We start from the raw sequence: 21,082 nt of genomic DNA, 5'->3' as shown, positions 1-21,082 counted from the left end.
CTTGTAGTGTGGGGCCCAAAACTGGACACAGTACTCTGGATGAGGCCTCACCAATGTCGAATAGAGGGGAACAATCACGTCCCTCGATCTGCTGGCAATGCCCCTACATATACCTCCCAAAATGCCATTGGCCTTCTTGGCAACAAGGGCACACTGTTGACTCATATCCAGCTTCTCGTCCACTATAACCCCTAGGTCCTTTTCTGCAGAACTGCTGCCGAGCCATTCGGTCCCCAGTCTGTAGCAGTGCATCTGATTCTTCCGTCCTAAGTGCAGGACTCTGCACTTGTCCTTGTTGAACCTCATCAGATTTCTTTGGCCCAATCCTTCAATTTGTGTATGTCACTCTGGACCCTATCCCTACCCTCAAGCTTATCTACCTCTCCCCGCAGCATAGTGTCATTCGCAAACTTGCTGAGGGTGCAATCCATCCCATCATCCAGATCATTAGTAAAGATGTTCAACAAAACTGGCCCCAGGACCGACCCTTGGGGCACTTGATACCGGCTGCCAACTAGACATGGAGCCATTGATCACTACCCGTTGAGCCTGATGATCTAGCCAGCTTTCTATCCACCATATAGCCCATTCATTCAGCCCAAACTTCTTTAACTTGCTGGCAAGAATACTGTGGGAGACCATATCAAAAGCTTTGCTAAAGTCAAGGAATAACACATCCACTGCTTTCTCCTTATCCTCAGAGCCAGTTATGTCGTCATAGAAGGCAATTAGATTAGTCAGGCATGACTTGCCCTTGGTGAATACATGCTGACTGCTCCTGATCACTTTCCTTTCCTCTAAGTGCCTCAGAATTGATTCCTTGAGATTGATTCCTTGCCTGTAGTTCTCCAGATCCTTCTTCTTCCCTTTTTTAAAGGTGGGCATTACATTACCCTTTTTGCAGTCTTCCGGGACCTCCCCCGATCGCCATAAGTTTTCAAAGATAGTGGCCAATGGTTCTGCAATCACATCTGCCAACTCCCCTAGCACCCTCGAATGCAGTGCATCTGGTCCCATGGACTTGTGCTCATCCAGCTTTTCAAAATAGTCCTTAACCACTTCTTTCTCCACAGAGGGCCGGTCACCTCCTACCCATGCTGTGCTGCCCAGTGCAGCAGTCTGGCAGCTGACCTTGTTCGTGAAGACATCATGAAGACACATCTTCTGCTTTCACCAGCTACTGATTGTCCTATATACAAGACTGTACGAACTAAGCTTGTTTCTGAAACTAAATGCATGGATAACCGATAGTGCATAAAGAAAGCAGTCTGAAAATATAAAGAAAAAATATTGACATAGTAGAAATGTAGCAACATAGAGTTATCGATGCTAGATTAGACCATATGATCCAGTATTTTTCTAGCTGTGGCAAGCACCTGATGCTTCAAAGCTAGAACCTATATTGTGATATTTTTGCTCTCATTGTATTATAACTTACACCATGAGTAGTCTCATTTAAGATGATGGGACTGCTTGTGCTGCAGGGTATTACTCAATGTGAGTAAGGGTATCATAATCTGGCACCAGATGATTGTACCTCATAACCTTGTAATGCATCTAGCCATTGTGCAATGCTGTTTGGGGGAAGCACTGGACATTTTCCCCTCAACTAACTTTATGCTAGGAAGAATAACTCTCTTCACTATAGGAATTACAAGGTGAAATTCTATGGCCTGTGTTATACTGGGAGTCAGTCTAGGTCATCACAATGGTCCCTTTTGGCTTTCAAATCTGAGTGAGCTTTTGCAATATACCATTGCACCCAATTAATTCTCCCTTACCCAAATAAATAATAGTCTTTAGTCAATGATGCATTTTTGTTCACCTTGGACACTTCTATCCCTTGTTACTCATAACTGAACATCAACTAGAACTAAGTAGATTTTCTTGATTAGTCTGTTCTGAACTGCTTGAATGGGTTGGAAAATATAAGAAGTTAAAATTCAAAATATGGTACCAAAGGAAGGAAAGTAACATGAACAGTGAATTCCCACCATACAAAATCTCATTTAGCTGAAAAGTAAATAGCAAAGGGAGATAAGGAATAAAAAACAATGCTGAATACTTAATAGATGTAAATCCATGCTATAGAGCAAACAGACTGAACAAAATAATTATTTTATGTGAGAAAAGCCATTTAATTATATTTTTGAAATGTTTGTTTGTTTAAAACTAACACAAGAGAATAAGCCATAAGCAAAAAACAAAAAACAGACAAAAAACTTATGAAATTTGTCACAGCCACTGGGCTTACTGCATCTCTGACCCTTCCTGGTCTTTCCACATGCACACCCCCCACATTCAAGTTCATACCGTCACCTCTCTCAGGTGGAATCACGCAATTCTCCCACTGTCAGAGTGGGCCCTGCTCTGCAGTCCCCTGTGTGGTCAGCCACAATTACCTCAGCAGGCCTGCCTTAGATTCAGTATCTCCAGTTCACTTCGCTGCAGGAGCTGAGACAGTGGTATCCAGTAACCAAACAGACTTCTTAAGGCAAAGTGTTATTAATTTAGAACTAAAGCTTTTCAGAGAAAGCTGGCCTTAAAACAAATAAACAGTCTAGACATGTCTGTACATATCTATCCATCTTCAACATGAGGATCCTGGAAGATGTAAGCTTCCTATGGACCTCCCAACACCTTTAGGGTCTCACTGGCATTTTCTGTCCCCTTAACTCACAAATCATGTCTCCCAACCTGCTTCAGGGAAAGTCTCTTGTAAAAGCCGTTCAGTCTTTTTTGATCACTCTGGTCCTCAGGGATTGTGGCTTCTTAACTGTTGATAGTGAAGGTCTCATCACTAGCAATAAAAGCTTGCAACTTTTTGGATATGGGATGTAAGATTCTCAAAGGTAAGAGCTTCTTCCGTTGCCTAACAGTATGTGTTAAGATGTTCTTAGCTGGGAAACCATCCCATTGCCTTCCTGTTTGTTCTTCCAATAGCACCCATTACAAGGGTGCTGAGCACTTGCAGACTTCTGCTAGAGTTGTCAATGCTCTGAACTTCTGAAAATTGAATTAAAGCGATAGAGGTGTATAATACACTGAATTAAAGCAATAGAGGTGTATAATACACATTCCACTATCCCAATATAAGTTATACAGACTATCGCAATAACTGGGTTACATATCCATATCCTTATAGCAGTTCACATCCACCACAATAAGTATTTTAATTGAAAAAATATTTCACTTGACAAAATCAGTTTTCTAAAATAAGTAAGAGGATAACAGATTGAAGATTATCATCAATGAGAAGGAAAAATACTTCTAGAAGTTTACAAATCAGCCATTTACAGGTAAATTCCAGAAAGTTTAGAGATATACTGGTTATATATATGATGGTTCAAGTCTTCCAAGTCACTGGTATCAGTTTGATCCTCTGCATAAGTATTAGTTATTGCCTTTTCTGTAGGAAGTTGAAATGCTAGCCTTAGGGAAGATAATGAAAAGCTTTTCATTAACTGATAATTTCCAAGCAATCTCTTTATGAAAATAAAACCTAAAAAGGAACTTTTATACCAGTAGAAAGGTGGATGTAAAGGATAGCTGTGGGGGATGGGAGGTGCTATGGGTCCTTAATATCTATGTTTAGCCACAAGTTAATTGACTGAATGCAATATATAAACTATACTATCCCAAATGCAGCAGGTGTCTTTGGTTAAATAACAATAAACACATGCTACAATCAAACAGTTCTATTCACTTATATATGTAGTGTAGGTGTATCACGTTTCCTTCCCCACTCTGAACTCTAGGGTACAGATATGGGGACCTGCATGAAAACCTCCTAAGCTTATTTTTACCAGCATAGGTTAAAACTTCCCCAAGGTACAAACTATTTTATCTTTTGCCCTTGGACTTTCACTGCCACCACCAAACGTCTAACACCGGTTACTGGGAACGAGTCCATTTGGAAACAGCTTTCCCCCCAAAATCCTCCCAAATCTTACACCCCCTTTCCTGGGGAAGGTTTGATAAAAATCCTCACCAATTTGCATAGGTGACCATAGACCCAAACCCTTGGATCTTAAGAACAATGAAAAAGCATTCAGTTTCTTAAAAGAAGAATTTTAATAGAAAAAAAAAAGTAAAAAGAATCACCTCTGTAAAATCAGGATGGTAAATAACTTACAGGGTAATTAGATTCAAAACATAGAGAATCCCTCTAGGCAAAACCTTAAGTTACAAAAAGACACAAAAACAGGAATATCCATTCCATTCAGCACAGCTTATTCTCTCAGTCATTTAAAGAAATCAGAATCTAATGCATATCTAACTAGATTACTTACTAAATTCTAAGACTCCATTCCTGTTCTGTCCCCGGCAAAAGCATCACACAGACACAGAGAGAGGATTTGTTTCTCCCTCCCCCCAGCTTTTGAAAGTATCTTGTCTCCTCATTGGTCATTTTGGTCAGGTGCCAGCGAGGGTATCCTAGCTTCTTAACCCTTTACAGGTGAAAGGGTTTTTCCTCTGGCCAGGAGGGATTTTAAAGGTGTTTACCCTTCCCTTTATATTTATGACAAAGTGACACCACATATCCCTGGTCACCACACAGTTAGGACACAGTTTCAGTTCACAGTGGTAGATTGGCAGCAGAAGCTTTCCTGCCTGATAGTGCAACATGGGAGGTGTGGGCAGCCAGTCTGTTTCTCTGAAAATCTTTCTCTAATTATGGGTTATCAGGCCTCCATATTAGTCCCCTAAAAGACTGAGCTGGTGAGAGAGATCACCATCCAAAGACACCAGAGGATGTTTACAAGGCTGGCCATCTTTTCTAATGAAAATAACTCAATGCAATTTGTGAGAGGAGCCTCATCATTGTAATTGCTGTAAGCAGGAGTCAGATGGGAACGGATGAGTGAAAATTTGGCAGCCTGAACATTATTAGTAATATTCAGCTGGCCAAACAGCACTGCTGATCATGTCCTTCTGCAAATGTATTTCACAGTTCACCAACCTTTGCTAAGAGAAATGGAGATATATTATCCTCAGGGTTGAATTCTCCTATACAGAGCTTAGTGCAGTGACTGGAGAGCTGACAGGGAGTGGAGCATGTCTCCCTAGTTTTGCTCTGCCCTGGCCCAGTGCATAGTACAGCTGCAGGGAGCAGTGGGGTGGCAGAGGAGACATGGAGGAGCAGGTGTGGAGGGTGGCATGGCCTCCTCCACCTGCTTTCCACTGGTTGGAGATTCCCCCAATACTGGGGGAATTCTCTGGCCAATTTAAGTTTTGCAGCAGGAGGCAGACTCAGCAGAGCTGAGAATATAGCCCCATATCGGCCTTATTCACCGGGGTTCTGAGCCAACTTGCAGACTTCTGCTAGAGTTGTGAATGCTCTGAACTTCTGAAAATCAGGCTTGATCAAGTGCAAGTCTCAGTCTTCAAAGAGCTCTCAAATTTGATTTATCGCTAGCAGTGTCAGATTATGAAGGAAATCCTCAACCCATTGAAGTTGGTGGTAAAACTCCCATTGAATTCAGTGACTTTGGGATTTCATAGCTTGTATGTACATTTTAGCTCTGAGAAAATAACCAAATTGTGCTACCAGATGCAGTTCAGAAAAATCTGTGTCCAGAACTATCTGTATGGGGGGGTCTAATTCTCTGGAAATTCCTAGTAATATTCATTCAACATTTTTGAGAGGTATTCAGGCCCAAGTCTTTTCTCAAAGTATCTTTGCAGCCATTTTTTGGACGTTGAAATAGGTTTTGGAACTGTTGAATTTACACAATGATGACAGAGGATTACTCACAATGCATCTTTGGTGAATACATTTTCTCTCAGGTAGTCTTTACAGCATCTTCTAAAAAGCATATATTTCCATAGTTCTGATGCAGAGAGACCAAACCTCTGCTGTTGCTTAGTGAAGAATTTATTTTCACCATTTTTCACGTGTTATGGAGACTGTACAAACCAAAGGCACCGCCATTGGCGCCAAAACAATGCATATTTTCCTATACAGAGTATTGACTTTAGCGTCTCCTAGAATGTAATTGACTTCATGATTTTGGCTTTTAATAACCATATAGCTCTACAGGTGTGGGTCATAGGATTGGTTTATTTTTCTCTTTGGGGCCTGGTTCCAGAATTGATCTGAGAGGTTTTAGTTTCAATCATAAAGACTACTTCAGATGACTTTTCAGCTACCGTTGAGGAAGATATTCACTATGATTTCATGAGAATGTTTTGGTTTTATACTCTAATGACACAAAACTAGGTGGTAAGGTACAATTGGTGTCATTTTGTTCATCTGTTTGCTCTGAGAGTGTGTTTGATAACCAGGAACTCAAAGTGAAACTTGGAGGGGCAAACCCACATGACTTGGAACATAAAAGAAGTGTTTTTTAAAGCCATTTGAAGCAAAACTGCCCACTCTTTCACATCTCAGAACAAACCTCACTTGATGCCACAAAGTAAAGTCATTGATTAGATGACGCCATACGAGATGAGATCTTGGCATATCTTCAGTATTATTTTAGGCTTCTTCCTATCTCACAGAAAGCTTGTGAATCAGTCTTATAATATTAATTGTATAGTAGTCTAGACATTTCAAAGTCAGCATAATAATTTCATAGCATGTTCTAGCAGTCTAGTAATTACTTAACATAGCATTTATATATTTAATAGAGTCAATATACCCCTGCAATATCATTACAGATAACATTATCTGAATTTTTAGGTAGTTACATCTTGAGAGAAATGTTACTTTCTGATGCAGTTCTTTTTTAGAATCTTTGCATATTACCAATAAAAAGTTTGTTCTGCTTCAAAAAGAAAAGGAGTACTTGTGGCACCTTAGAGACTAACAAATTTATTTGAGCATAAGCTTTCGTGAGCTACAGCTCACTTCATTGGAAAGTGAGCTGTAGCTCACGAAAGCTTATGCTCAAATAAATTTGTTAGTCTCTAAGGTGCCACAAGTACTCCTTTTCTTTTTGCGGATACAGACTAACATGGCTGCTACTCTGAAACCTGTTCTGCTTCAGTTTTCTCTCTGGCTGAATTATTGCTTGGGTGTAAGAGTACTGCCCTCAGATGGAGAGGCAGCATGGTCCCGTGGTTAGTGCACTGGACTGGGACTTGGAAAGCTTGTATTCTATTCTAATCTCTGCCACTGACCTAGTGTATGTCCTTGGGAATGACACTTAATGTGTATGTGCCTCTCTTTCCCTTCCCGAGTCTTGCCTCTTTAGATTGTGAGCTCTTCAAGACAGGAGACTGTCTCTTTATTGTGTATATTTTTGTATGTAAGCATATATATAGGCCCAGCAGAATGGGATTTTGATCTTGGTTAGGGCTTATACATGCTATTATATATATATATATATATCATTATATCATATATATATATATATCCATAGATATAAATATTACACAGTGTGAAAACATTGCACTATTCATGGAGAATATTAGTCATTTTCCCAATTACACCATCAATATTTATTGAAATCTGCTAACAATTGAGAGAGCAAAATTTAATAAATCAGCATTAATCTAGTAGTTTTCACCAACATTTTTGTAGTTTCCTTTTGATCGAAGTTAACAATTTTATTTTTCAGAGTCAAATTTTGATTTTCAAATATTAATACTGGATGCAAAGCCTAAAGTTTTCATTGTTTTGTGTGAATTTTATCCTGGGAACTGTATTTCCATTTCTGAAAACAAATACCCCTTTTAATGAAGAAAAAAAATCAACATATGGGCAAAAATCAAAACTGTTACTTGCTTCGTTGTTGAAACTCACCCTTTTTTTGCACAGGAATGCCAGCAGTCTTACAAGAAAAACCCTATTTATTGCAAAATTACAGTAGTTTTCCACCTTCAAAATTTATTTCAAACTCTGTAAAAATGTTAAGCAAAAATGAAAAAAAAAGTGTTTTAATGAAAATCTGTGAAACCATTAATTTCCATGGGTTTTGTCTGCAGTGAGAATCTTTTCTACTGTAATTTCAAGCTCCAGTTTTCTTATAATGTCATTTTTAAGGATTCACAGACAATAAAAGGAACAAATGTGTTCTGTTTACTCTTATTTTCTGATTTACTTTATACAGAATAACATAGTTGTAGCACATAGCTTTCAGACGACAAAGTGAAACCTAAAAACCCATTTTTTGTTTCAGATTTTTACATCAAATTAGGTAAGGTTTATAGAAGGAGACTAATAGACTCTTTGGTTCAGGTTTGCAAAGTTGAGGCAGACTGCTAACTTGGTAGTGTTATAGATCTGTACCATACAAATGCAAATTCTGTGGATTGAAAGTTTTAGTAAGTAAGGACTAGAGAACCATTCACACATTGGCCACAGGATCCAATTCAGTTTATTTCAATAGTGACAACTGACCAGATGTTATCTCCATCAGATGACTCTGTGCTAAGTAATCATCTATCTGACCTCAATTCACTTCATAATGGAAAAGGGGCCACAATAAAAATCACCATCACAACTTGCTTTAGTGGAGAGGCAGGGAACTGGATAGGCATAGAAGACAATAACTTCTAATGCAGTAAGTGTGTGTGGCTAGAACTTCCAACCAAGCAGCTCAAAGCATTTTACAGACATTACTGAAGTTAGTTTGGAGGACAATTCAACAACTTCAGTGCCAAGTCTATTAATATGACATTAAATTCACTTACAATTAAAAGTACCCGATCTTTTGGTGAGACTATAGAGAGAGGCATAGAAATGTTTAAGCACATTAATTTGTATTAGAGGTGGGCTTCTGTGGCTGAGAGTCCAAAAACAGCTTCCTCTCCCAGCCATTTCCTCCTTTGTGTATTCAATTACTGAACTGAAAAGTACTCCACTACTGTAGGACTGTACAAAATTAGCATTTAAGAGGATGTTTTTGCGGTACTTATAGGAACTACTTGAAATTGGATGACCTTGTAATCCTTTTATCAAAGCATCTACAATTTCCATTTCCAGGAAGGTAAAACAAAAATAAATATTGTGCAAAGAAAATTATTCTGTATGCAGAGCATTTTATTGAATGATAAAATAACAAAAGAATTGAACCATAAACTCAGTTGAAGCATGTTGGCTCTTGCCAACTCCTTTCAGCGTATGATGTTATACAAGCATGTGATAATGATACAGAATAAATAATGGATGCACTATTGAATTATACGTTTAAAAGCAAAGGAAATAAGGAGAATGAAAGCAATTAACCAATTCATTATGGTTCTTCACTGCAGCCACTTGTGTAACATTGGAGCACCAAACTTCCCTCTAGTATGGAGGATAACAATGTGCTTCACCCAATGCACCAGGTGAAGCAGCTTCCCAATTATTAATATTTGGGATTCAAGGGAAAGCTTCACACAAAGCGGATCTGTTCACTCATTGTTTTGGAAGCTGAGACCATGGAGAATGAGACATTTACTGACAAATCAGGCAGCAATCACATTATGGGTTGTATTCTAGTTGGACTATCAGGCCAGAGTAAAAAGAGTTGGACTACCGGTACCACACAGTATAATAGCAATGTTATCACAAACTTTTTTCTGTATTTGTGTGTTGCAATTCTCCACTCACAGTACAATATAAGTATTCATGACAACATTGATGAGATGAACAGCATCACCAATGGTTTATTTCTCATTTTCAATGGCAAAGAACCCATTTCTTTGCTATGGATGCTGACAGGGACCCAACATCTATCTGTTCTTAACTTTTCATAAAACTATGGCAATTGAGGGCATTGACCTAGTTTGAAGACTCAAATGCACTTTAAATTCCTATAAAATATCTTTAAAGGACTTTGATCATTTTATACTACAAACTAGTTTGGCAGCAGGATAGAAGCTGCTACAAATCTGGGAAAGCTGCAGGTATGGATCACTCAGCTGACATTACTTCCACAAAAAAGATGCCTGTCACCCATCCAGAATCCTTTGTGAATCCACCATGAACTTCCTAAGTGGCCAGAGCAGGCTTCATTTCTTCCGAAGCACGGGGTTTCCCATGTATATATAGTTGCCCTCTAACATGATTTGCCTCTTTACTAGCTGGGGGAGAACCGGGAGCAGCTGACCCTGACCAGAGAGAAGCCAAGCAGGCAGGTGCTGTGAATCAGCTGGCACAGCTGATCAGCACCGCATGATTAGCCCACACTCTCATCTGGACAATATAAAGGGGGGAAACCAGGAAAAACCAGAGTAGGAAGGTGTAGGCAGGCAGATCCTGTGGATCCCCCTCTGAATTGTCAGAGAGGGCCCTACCCAATAGCTAGTGGAGGCCAGAAGATCCCAGTCTGAATCCCTAACCAGATTGTTGTTTGTGATAATTTTTACGCTTTTCTTTCTTGTTTCTGACAACAATAAACAGAACCCTAAAGAAAGGGACAAACCTGGGTGTGGCTGATTGTCTGTTTCTAGCTGTTAACTAGGGCCACCAGCGTTCATACCTCTGTATGGGTCCAGGGTAATATTTTGGAAGGATAGGTCCAGCTGACTGGATGTCCATTTTTCATGCTCCCTTTATATTCCTCTTAGGATCTACACAATTTCCTTATATGGTATCCTCTCAGGATTTGAGATGCTCCTCCAGAGAGCTGTCTAATGGAAGTCTCACCTTCTAGCTGCTGGAGAGATTCTGTAGACTCTGAATGCATGCAATTTTTACGGGGACTCACACACAGTCTAAGCTTTAGAGGTTCAGATTGCCCTCAAATGAATGCTGTGCAGTTATTGCCTCTGTGTGTGACAGCGAGAAACTGCTTGATCATTTGTCTCTGTCCAGGCCATAACAAATACAGATGTATCAATAAGATAATGAGCATGGAAAAGGTGAGATGGCCTGGATGTATCATCATCAGATTTGGGCATGAAGGAAATTTGCGTACAAACCTGTGAAAATGGTGCTGGTAATGAACCACACAGCTTCCTGCACCTCCATACTCCATGACTATCTTAAGCCTAACCCTTCTATGTGTGTGTGTGTGTGTTTCCACGCACATGCATGTGCTTGGGAATATAGTCCAGATATTTGCCTTTGCTGTTCTGAAAAACACCCGTTTGCAGGCACTAAACCACAGAGAAATCCATAGGCATTTATTATTTATCCCCTGTACTTCGGTACTTAATAACACTCAGGCTGCCTTTAAGCACTGTTGCTAGTCAGAGCAGCTTACGGTTGGCAGTCGGTAATTGCTGTCTCAGCTGCCTGTGTCTAGCAGAGAGCAGATGACATGCTGTGCATCTGTGATTTTCTGACTGTACCAGTGCAATCAGTTTTGGAGAGCTCGATTCCAGGAGAGAGCAAGAGCTGCACAGTAGGATTGTATGCTACATGCAGGAGTGGGGCTCAGAAGATATTTTGTCCCTGCCATCTAATTACTTACCCTAGTGCAGTAATAGGGAAATGAGAAATGCCAAGAATGCCACCAACTGGAGGTGTTGATGCAGAAATTTTGACTAATTTTCACAGCTTCATAAAGCAGAGTATGCCCCACTTTGTTACTATTGGCTATGTAGGAGCAACATTCTCCAAACTGCAAGATGGCCCCAATTACATAGTGCTTGCAACACAATATGTTAATTTAAGGAATAATTAGCAAGAAAGTTTATTGCAAATCTCAAATGATATATCTTTTTATTTCTGAATAGGTTTCTTCTGGAGCTAGTGCTAATTGTTGTCCCCAGGTGGACAGTATTATTAGACTATGGCTTAGATATAGGAGATGGGGTGGAGTGGAGCTTACATGCCCGGGGGAGAGGCTAAATTCCAATTTATTTGTCTTGGGAAACAATTAAGTTTGCTTTTAATTGTGTCTCAATCCACAGTGGTAAGCAAAGCAGTGATTTGGATGGATTCACCAAGGGCAAGTCATGCCTGACAATCCTGATTACCGTCTATGAGAGATAACTGGCTCTGTGGATATGGGGAAAGTGGTGAATGTGATATACCTTGACTTTAGCAAAGCTTTTGATACGGTCTGCCACTGTATTCTTGCTAGCAAGTTAAAGAAGTATGGACTGGATGAATGGTCTATAAGGTGGATAGAAAGCTGGCTAGATCGTTGGGCTCAATGGGTAGTGATCAACAGCTTGATGTCTAGTTGGCAGCCGGTATCAAGCGGAGTGCCCCAAGGGTCGGCCCTGGGGCTGGTTTTATTCAACATCTTTATTAATGATCTGGATGATGGGATGGATTGCACCCTCAGCAAGTTCACGAATGACACTAAACTGGGATGAGTGATAGATACGCTGGAGGGAAGGGATAGGATACAGAGGGACCTAGACAAATTGGAGGATTGAGCCAAAGAAATCTGATGAGGTTCCACAAGGACAAGTGCAGAGTCCTGCACTTAGGACGGAATAATCCCATGCACTGCTACCGTCTGGGGACTGACTGGCTAAGTGGGAGTTCTTCAGAAAAGGACCTGGGGATTACAGCGGATGAGAAGCTGGATATGAGTCAACAGTGTGCCCTTGTTGCCAAGAAGGCTAATGGCATATTGGGCTGCATTAATAGGAGCACTGATAGCAGGTCAAGGGAAGTCAGTATTCCCCTCTATCTGGTACTGGTGAGGCTACATCTGGAGTATTGCATCCAGTTTTGGGGCCCCCACTACAGAAAGGATGTGGACAAATTGGAGAGAATTCAGAGGAGGGCAGTGAAAATGATTAGGGCACTGGGGCACATGACGTATGAAGAGAGGTTGAGGGAACTGGGCTTATTTAGTCTGCAGAAGAGAAAAGTGAGGGGGGATTTGATAGCAACTACCTGAAGTGGAGTTCCAAAGAGGATGGAGCTAGGCTGTTCTCAGTGGTAAGAGATGACAGAACAAGGAGCAATGGTCTCAAGTTGCAGTGGGGGGGATCTAGGTTGGATATTAGGGAAAACTCTTTCACTAGGAGGGTGCTGAAGCACTGAAATGGGTTATCTAGGGAGGTGGTGGAACCTCCATCCTTGGAGGTTTTTAATGCCCAGCTTGAAAAAAGCCCTGGCTGGGATGTTTTAGTGGGGGTTGGTCCTGCTTTGAGCAGGGTGTTGGACTAGATTACCTCCTGAGGTCTCTTCCAACCCTAATCTTCTATGATTCAATTATTTCAGAAATACTTTCCACAAGAGCTCCAACTTCATTTTCAAATAGGACAAGGTTACCTCTGACCCCCTGCAGTTGTAGCTCAACCTCTGTAATCGGACATGGCAAGCTGCAGCATTTTTTTAAAAAGTTCTCCACTGAGCTATTGGACATGCTAAATATCAGTTTCCATAATCTCAGATATGCTGAACACAAGTTGTGTTCTAGAAGTTCCTCTCTGAATGGGCTATCTGGGGGGGGGGGGGTTGGTTGGATAACATGAGTGAGGAGAGACTTCAGGACATATTCTGATCTAATATCTTTCTTCTTCCCCTTTTATCAGCTGGCTGGGGTCAGGCTGACAGAGAAGTCTTTTTCAGGTTTGCCAGTCCAGCACTCACTCCATATTCACTCCATCCTCTCATACACAGTCTATCCACTGTTTTCTTAGCTATCCTCTTGTTCAGTGCCCACAAGTTCTAGTCTCAAATTCCTCTCTAACAGGATTCCCTTCATCTGTTTTTCTTGCATATCATTTCAGTCTCTCTTTTGCACATTCTCTCTGATACCACAGTCCTTGGTCTTACTCCTGATGGCATCATTCTGCATGAGGTCCAGCAATGATCCCCCTATTTACTGCCCTCAAATATCTCATTTCAGTGGCTTCAAGTCTTCTCAAGTGCCCCTCTTTGGTCATTCATGACTCAGATCCCTTTAGAATACCTGGTCTTATCTATTTTGATCTAATATCCATTCAAAATATATCACTGGAGAAGCATAGAACTTAGAATATGGACTCTAGACCGTCACTGCTATGCATTTCACTTTTGCACCATTCAAGTAGAGAGGTCATAAACTATATTACTGTTGCTTTCTTAAATCAGGGACCATTGCAACAACCATCACACTTTGTGTTTATGATGACTTTCAATTCAAATGTATTCCTGTTATGTTTAAAGTGCTTACCCTATAAGTCACAGGTGTTCCAGAAGAGAGATTCTGTACTGTTGGAAAGAGATAGGCATTGTGTGCATATAGTTACACTTAGGAACAATGGTCAGAACATTAATACAATGTGATGGATTTTTTTTATAGTGGGATTTTGGCCATGAGTGGCCAAAGATTTAATCCAATTTTCAGATACCATGGATAATTTAACATTAGTCTATAAATTCTTCCTGGTTTGGGATGCCCGAAAGTAGCACCTTTAAAATTGACATACACATCTTTTTTATCAAGGAAAAGAAGTATGTGACAATATGAATCTGACTGATGCCAAATACCAAAATATTTTGATTTGTATTACTGCCTAGACATGGTGTGGAAGTCTAGGAATTACTGAATAACTGATATGTCAAGTTAAGAACATTGGTACAAAACATATAGCTATTTCTTTGCCATTTCATTGCTGAAAATCAGGACGATTCATGGGGATTTACTATATTGTAAATGTTATCTGAAAACATTTCTCATCATATTCCAGCTCCCATTCTCATTGCTGATTCTTTCCTACCCTAATGGACGGTCCATATTCTCCAGTGACTCTACACATTCTTTCTTCACTTCAAATAACCAGTTCCATCTTTTCTACAATAACCTATTCTTTCCCTGTTTCCACTTTTCCCCCTTCTTCTCACCACTTACACTGCTGTGGGCAAATCTGATATTTTTCTTGTTGTGGAGCTGTACGTTCGAAATAGCTTTCACACTACTGGATCCTGTAAATTAACACTAGAAGCATTAATTAACCCTTTAAAATAAATAAGTGACTTAAAGAAGCAGACAGATTGTATTTAATGTGAATTTGCAGGAAAACCCTGCAGGATTGTCTTTATTCAGGCTGATCTGGCTGTGCATTGCCAATGAAAACACTTTGGGATGAATATCTTTTTAGTGCAGGAGAAAAAGAGGTGTATCAGAAGAGATGGCCTTCAATAATTTTTTTAAAACCACATGGAATAATAACACAAAACATGGAAACCTGAGGAAACCTATCATAAATTTCCAGTGGTGAACCTGGTACAATCAGCAAAAAATATTGTGGTGGCTGGAAGGTTGAAAACTGGTAAACAGGAATAAAAGAAATCTCATGAATTCTTCTGTGGAGGGAAGCAGTTCCTTACGTTCCATTGTGGCTTAGAGTTGATGCTATTTTCTGTAGTAAAAATGATCCTCTATTGGATTCAGTTGCAGGATGGATTAGAAGGGTTAGGGAAGGAAGTAACTACCATGATAATGACAGTCTTTCACCATATCTGGCTGGTAGAGTTTTTATCATTACAGTCATTTTATTTGGTCAATATGAAGATAATCTTTGTCAGTTTTTCTGAGCAATTCAGATTAAAAAAATATACCTTGTAATATCCACATTATAGCACCACTGCTCTTATCTTCTAACCTACTTTAGACTTAAAATCTTATTGTGAACCTCTGGGGTTTTGTTCTTACACAGAAAGGAGCAATAAGACATAACAATAGCCTGAATGAATGAGGAAGCAGACAGTGAGGAGCTGAAGATGGCACTCAAGCTGTAATAATGGATTTGTCAACAGTAAGAGAAAAAGGAGGAAATGGAAAAGGGTTGGTGTGAAAGAGGGAACCCTGTTTTGGACACCTTGAGTGTAAAATGGAAGCAGAACAAGAAGAAGGAGATGCTTAAGTAACAGCTGGAGATTGAGATTGGGCAGAGTTAAGTAAATCATCCAAGGGGCAGCAATTAAAAGCTCTAGGGTTGATAAGGTTACCAAGAGGGGGAAAAGGGGGACAGAGGTCCAAAATCTGAGGGACATCAACAAATAGGGGGAGAGGCCAGGATGTGAAATAAACAAAAGAGATGTTAAAGGAGTCTCCCATGATCTGTCCACAGTTTAAAATTTATCAGTGAATGGTTTTAGAAACCACATATCTCTCCTGCACCTAAGCTTGACATGGGAATTTCTTGATATTTCATCCTTAGTCTCCATTGTTGAAGTAAACCCATGAGTATTTATATATTATTTAGTTCTTAGGAAAGCTACATACCCATAATTCATGGTATTTCTTATAATGAATACCCCCATTAAGATTATCTTGCATATTTGTTACTCCTCTTTTTTCCCTACTATTTTTAAATAGAGCAACTGTTCTGGAAACAGGACTACCATAGACTGACTTAAATTCCCAAATAAGTGTCTTAAAGTAACTTTGGAAACACATATATTATGCCAAACCACTTGTAGTGATAGATTAAATGATAAAGAAAACTGTTCTAATCTAAATTACATTACAGTTTAAAGTTTATAACTGGAAGACTACTGATTGATTTGCATTGAATGTTTAGAACAAGGTGGAGCAGGGCTATAATGAAAATTATTTAATCTAACTCACTTTGAAAGTGAAATAGGAAAGTTATTTTTGATTGGTCAAAGTGCTACAATATAAAACACAGGAAGATTTTAATTACACTTTGGAATTCATAACATAATGTTAGTTTTCTAAGTAAGACTTACATATCTAGATGCATCTCCTGCAGCCTTTGAAATATTATCTTATAAGAATGTCAATGATTAATTATCTGAGTGTCTAGTGAATCATTAAAGCACAGCTTGTAGAAAAAGTTGATTGAAAGTTTATGTCCAATACAATTACCATGTTGCCCATCAGATTTGTAAAATTATAACACCAATGTCATTGTTTATGTTTGAAAAGTTTACATTTTCAGCTACAATATTTTGGTATCATACCCACACGTACTCAAATTCAAGTTAAGCAACAGAAAATGTTTACCAGTGTCAAGAAATGTTCCTACTGTTATTAAAAGTAACCTAGTTGAAACACAAGAGCCATTTGTTAACCCCATAAAATTAAAATCTGCCAAGGAATATTAAAATGATAATTATAAAAACATTCACTTTTCATTTCAATTAAATGGAATACAAGTAAAATAGCTAATACATAAGCCACATGGCTTTCTCATAATTAAAATATCTCTTCTGTTGTGTTGCTCAACATGCATGCTGGTTTTATTCTATCAGTTTAAATTATAGAAATTAAGGGCCATCAATTAATGTAGGATTGAAATTAGATGAAGGTTTCTAACCATCAGAGGAGTAAAGTTTTGGAAGAGCATTCCCAGGGAGCAGTGGGGGCAAATAATGTAACTGGCTTCAAGACTGAGCTTGATAAGTTTATGGAGGGGATGGTATGATGAGACAGCTTACAATGGTATGTAGCTGATCTGCGACTGCTAGAAGCAAATACCTCCTATGCCGGTGATTGGACACTAGTTTGGGAGGGCTCTGAGTTACTATAGAGAATTCTTATTCAGGTGTCTGGTCTGGTGGGTCTTGCCGACATGCTCAGGGCCTAACTAATTGCCATATTTGTGGGTCAAGAAAGAAGTTTCCCATGGGGCATATTGGCAGGGTGGTGGGGGGTTCATCTTCCTCTTCAGCATGGGGCACAGGTCACTTGCAGGTTTAAACAAGCGAAAAAGGCTGATTCACTGTATCTTGAAGTCTTTAAGTCATAACTTGAGCATTTCAGTAACTCAGCCAGAAGCAAGGGATCTATTACAGGAGCGGGTGGGTGAGGTTCTGTGGCCTGCAACAAAAGCGCTGACTTTTGGTTTTGGCGGTGGGTGCTCCATGACCACTCTACCCCGAGGCCCCGCTCCTGCTCAGCCTCTTCCCCTGAGGCCCCATCCCCACTCTGCCTCTTCCCACTCCTGCTCTGCTTCTTCCTCCCCCACTTTGACTGCTGCTGGGTCCTCTCTGCCCCCACCCCCAATGTCCCTGCCGTTTGCTCTTCTTTGGCCCTGAGGCCCCGCCCACCTGCCACTCACTCCCCTTCACTCCCTCTTCTGAGCCCCCCTGCCCACTGCTTTCTCCTCTCTGCCTCCCTCTCCTGAGCATCTCCCTCTAGCTCCTCTTTCCCGCCTCCTGCAAGGCTCCTCCCTCCCATCTACCTGCTGCTCACTTTAATCCAACCCATCCCCGAGTGCCTTCTGCCCACCCCTCTCTTCTCTCTGCCCCCTCTGGCCTTAAAGGTGAGTGATGGAGGGATGGGGCAGAGAGGAGTGAGTGGCAGGGGCCTCAGGAGAAAAGGTGGAGTAAGGGTGGAGAGAAGTGCAGCACAAGAGGGTGAAGAGGCCAAGCAGGGGTGGGGTCTCAGGGAAGAATGCAGCGGGGGGCCATTGTCCATGGATGCTTGAGCACTGGCTCATTCACAGATTTGGCACCTATGGCCTGCAATGTACAGGGGGTCAGACAAGATTATCATGATGGTCCCTTCTGGCCTTAAAACCTATGAGTCTGTGAGGGCTGTATCTGCAAATGTTCAAGTATGACCTGGCTTGTGAGTAGAGGCCAGATTTTGCAGTTACACTGTCATCTTCCGAAAGTAAAAAGAAAGTTTTTAAAAAAAGTGGTTTTTTCGTTTTTTCTTTTTAAAAAAGGGTTGCGGCTGTAGGAAGAATGGACTGGTGCAAAACCAACTACAGTTATGAGTGAATAGTTGGGGGTCCTATTGAAGTCAGCTCCCACTGAAGTCAATTGGAGACAGGTCAAATCCCTAGTGGCAAAAGTGGCATTTTTGAAAACCATTGCAGGGACTAAGAATCGGTAAGGGCAAGGGGGTACAGTAGTATGGAGGATGCACCTGATGAGTCAGTTAGTTTCAATCCATCCCTCATGAACTGTTCTATAGAACTATTATTATTTATTTATATTACCTAGCACTTAGAAACCCTACTTATGGACCCAGGCCCAGATCCACAAAGATACTTAGAAACTTACGTCCCATGGCTTTGAGGATCCAGGCCCAAAATCCCATTGGCTGGTGCTCTACAAACACAGAACAAAGAGACAATCCTTGCCTCAAAGTATGAAATAAGGAATGAACCTTCAGGGTTCTATAAAATTTTAAAAGGTTTTCTCAAAGTGACTCTTAAAATCTGTAGAATTGAATAGAGAATGATATTCCTGCTATAGCAGGGGTTGGCAACCTTCAGCACGTGGCCCATCTGGGTAATCCGCTGGTGTGCTACGAGACATTTTCTTTATGTTGTCCATCTGCAGGCACAAACCCACACAGCTCCCAGAGGCTGTGGTTCGCCGTTTCCAGCCAATGGGAGCTACGGGAAGCGGTGCAGGCCACCGGGACGTGCTGGCCACCGCTTCCCACAGCTCCCATTGGCTGGGAACAGCAAACCACAGCCACTAGGAGCTGGGGGGGGCCATGCCTGCAGATATTCAACGTAAACAAAATGTCTCGCGGCCTGCCAGCGGATTACCCTGATAGGCCGTGTCATAAATATAAAGGGAAGAGTAACCACTTTTCTGTGTACAGTGCTATAAAATCCTCCTGGCCAGAGGCAACATCCTGTTACCTGTAAAGGGTTAAGAAGCTCAGCTAACCTGGCTGGCACCTGACCCAAAGGACCAATAAGGGGACAAGATACTTTCAAATCTTGAGGGGGGGGAGGCTTTTGTTTGTGCTCTTTGTTTACATTTTGTTCTCTCTTGGGACTGAGAGAGGCCAGACGGAAATCCATCTTCTCCAACCCATCCTAATCCAAGTCTCCAATATTGCAACCAGTATAGGTAAGCCAGGCAAGGCGGATTCGTTTATCTTTTGTTTTATGTGAATTTTCCCTGTGTTAAGGGGGAGGTTTATTCCTGTTTTCTGTAACTAAGGTTTTGCTCAGAGGGGGATCCTCTGTGTTTTGAATCTGAATACCCTGTAAAGTATTTTCCATCCTGATTTTACAGAGGTGATTCTTTTACCTTTTCTTTAATTAAAATTATTCTTTTAAGAACCTGATCGATTTTTCATTGTTCTAAAGATCCAAAGGTTGGGGTCTGTGTTCACCTGTACAAATTGGTGAGGATTATTATCAAATCTCCCCAGGAAAGGCAGTGTAGGACTTGGGGGGATATTTTGGGGAAAGACATCTCCAAGTGGTCTCTTTCCCTGTTCTTTGTTTTAAACGCTTGGTGGTGGCAGCATACTGTTCAAGGCCAAGGCAAAGTTTGTACCTTGGGGAAGTTTTTAACCTAAGCTGGTAAGAATAAGCTTAGGGGGTCTTTCATGCGGGTCCCCACATCTGTACCCTAGAGTTCAGAGTGGGGAAGGAACCCTGACAGGCCATGTGCTGAAGATTGCCAACCCCTGTTCTATAGGTTTTTTTCAACCATCATGTAGAATTCTAGAGCATGGATATGATTCTATTGGATCCAAAGAAGATACAGAAAAATATCATGTTTTGTTAAATACTACAGAAGTTTCCCATAAAAAAAACCTATTCTGGGAACAGAACCAGGTTCAGAAGCATCTGTGTGGCTAATTTGTTCCCCTTTCTCCTATTCCTTGTCTGTCCTGTGCCTTAGTTTTTTTTTCTCGTGTGGGATAAGCACATATTACTGCTTAGTGCCAAACAGCTACAAACTACTGCCCAGGGAATGTTTTTAATCTGCCTGCCGTGCATTGCATAGCTGGTCTAATGAATCAATGCGGGTTAGCTGGTGTCTATTGGTTGCCTTGTACAGGCATTAGTAGAAACAGTTTCTTATGACAAGTTTTGAGGCTGTAGTTGCCCCTTGCCCCTGCACATCTGTTTTGAAGTTCTGTGTTGGATACTGGAGTGGTGTTATCCCAAAAATGAATTTAGGGACAGGGCTATAATAACTTGCCTATTGCCTCCTTAATCTGTTCTCCCTGAGGTAAAAGTTCCTGGAGTTGCTAAGGAAAACACTAAAGGACAGGGCTATACCTTCCAATAAAGTAATTGACATGGGCAATGTTCTTTTTATTGATGTAACTAATAATCCCTAATACAGTATATACTAAAAATCCTAAACAAAACACAAAAGCCCTGAGATACAAATCCCTTATTGCAAGTTAACGAGCACTTACACTGCAACAGCATACAGTTTAAATGATTCTAAGCAAAGCAATTTGTTGTAAGTGGACAGTTTGCAACAAATTGCTGACAGCAGATCTTAAATTGCTTTAAAGTTGAGATAGATAAAATACAATTAAAATACACTCACACACATTTCAAGCATACA

Source organism: Eretmochelys imbricata, chromosome 1 (genome assembly GCF_965152235.1).
Source record: "Eretmochelys imbricata isolate rEreImb1 chromosome 1, rEreImb1.hap1, whole genome shotgun sequence".
NCBI classification, from domain to species: domain Eukaryota; kingdom Metazoa; phylum Chordata; order Testudines; family Cheloniidae; genus Eretmochelys; species Eretmochelys imbricata.
The sequence above is the reverse complement of the archived record's forward strand: the minus strand, read 5'-3'. Positions refer to the sequence as shown.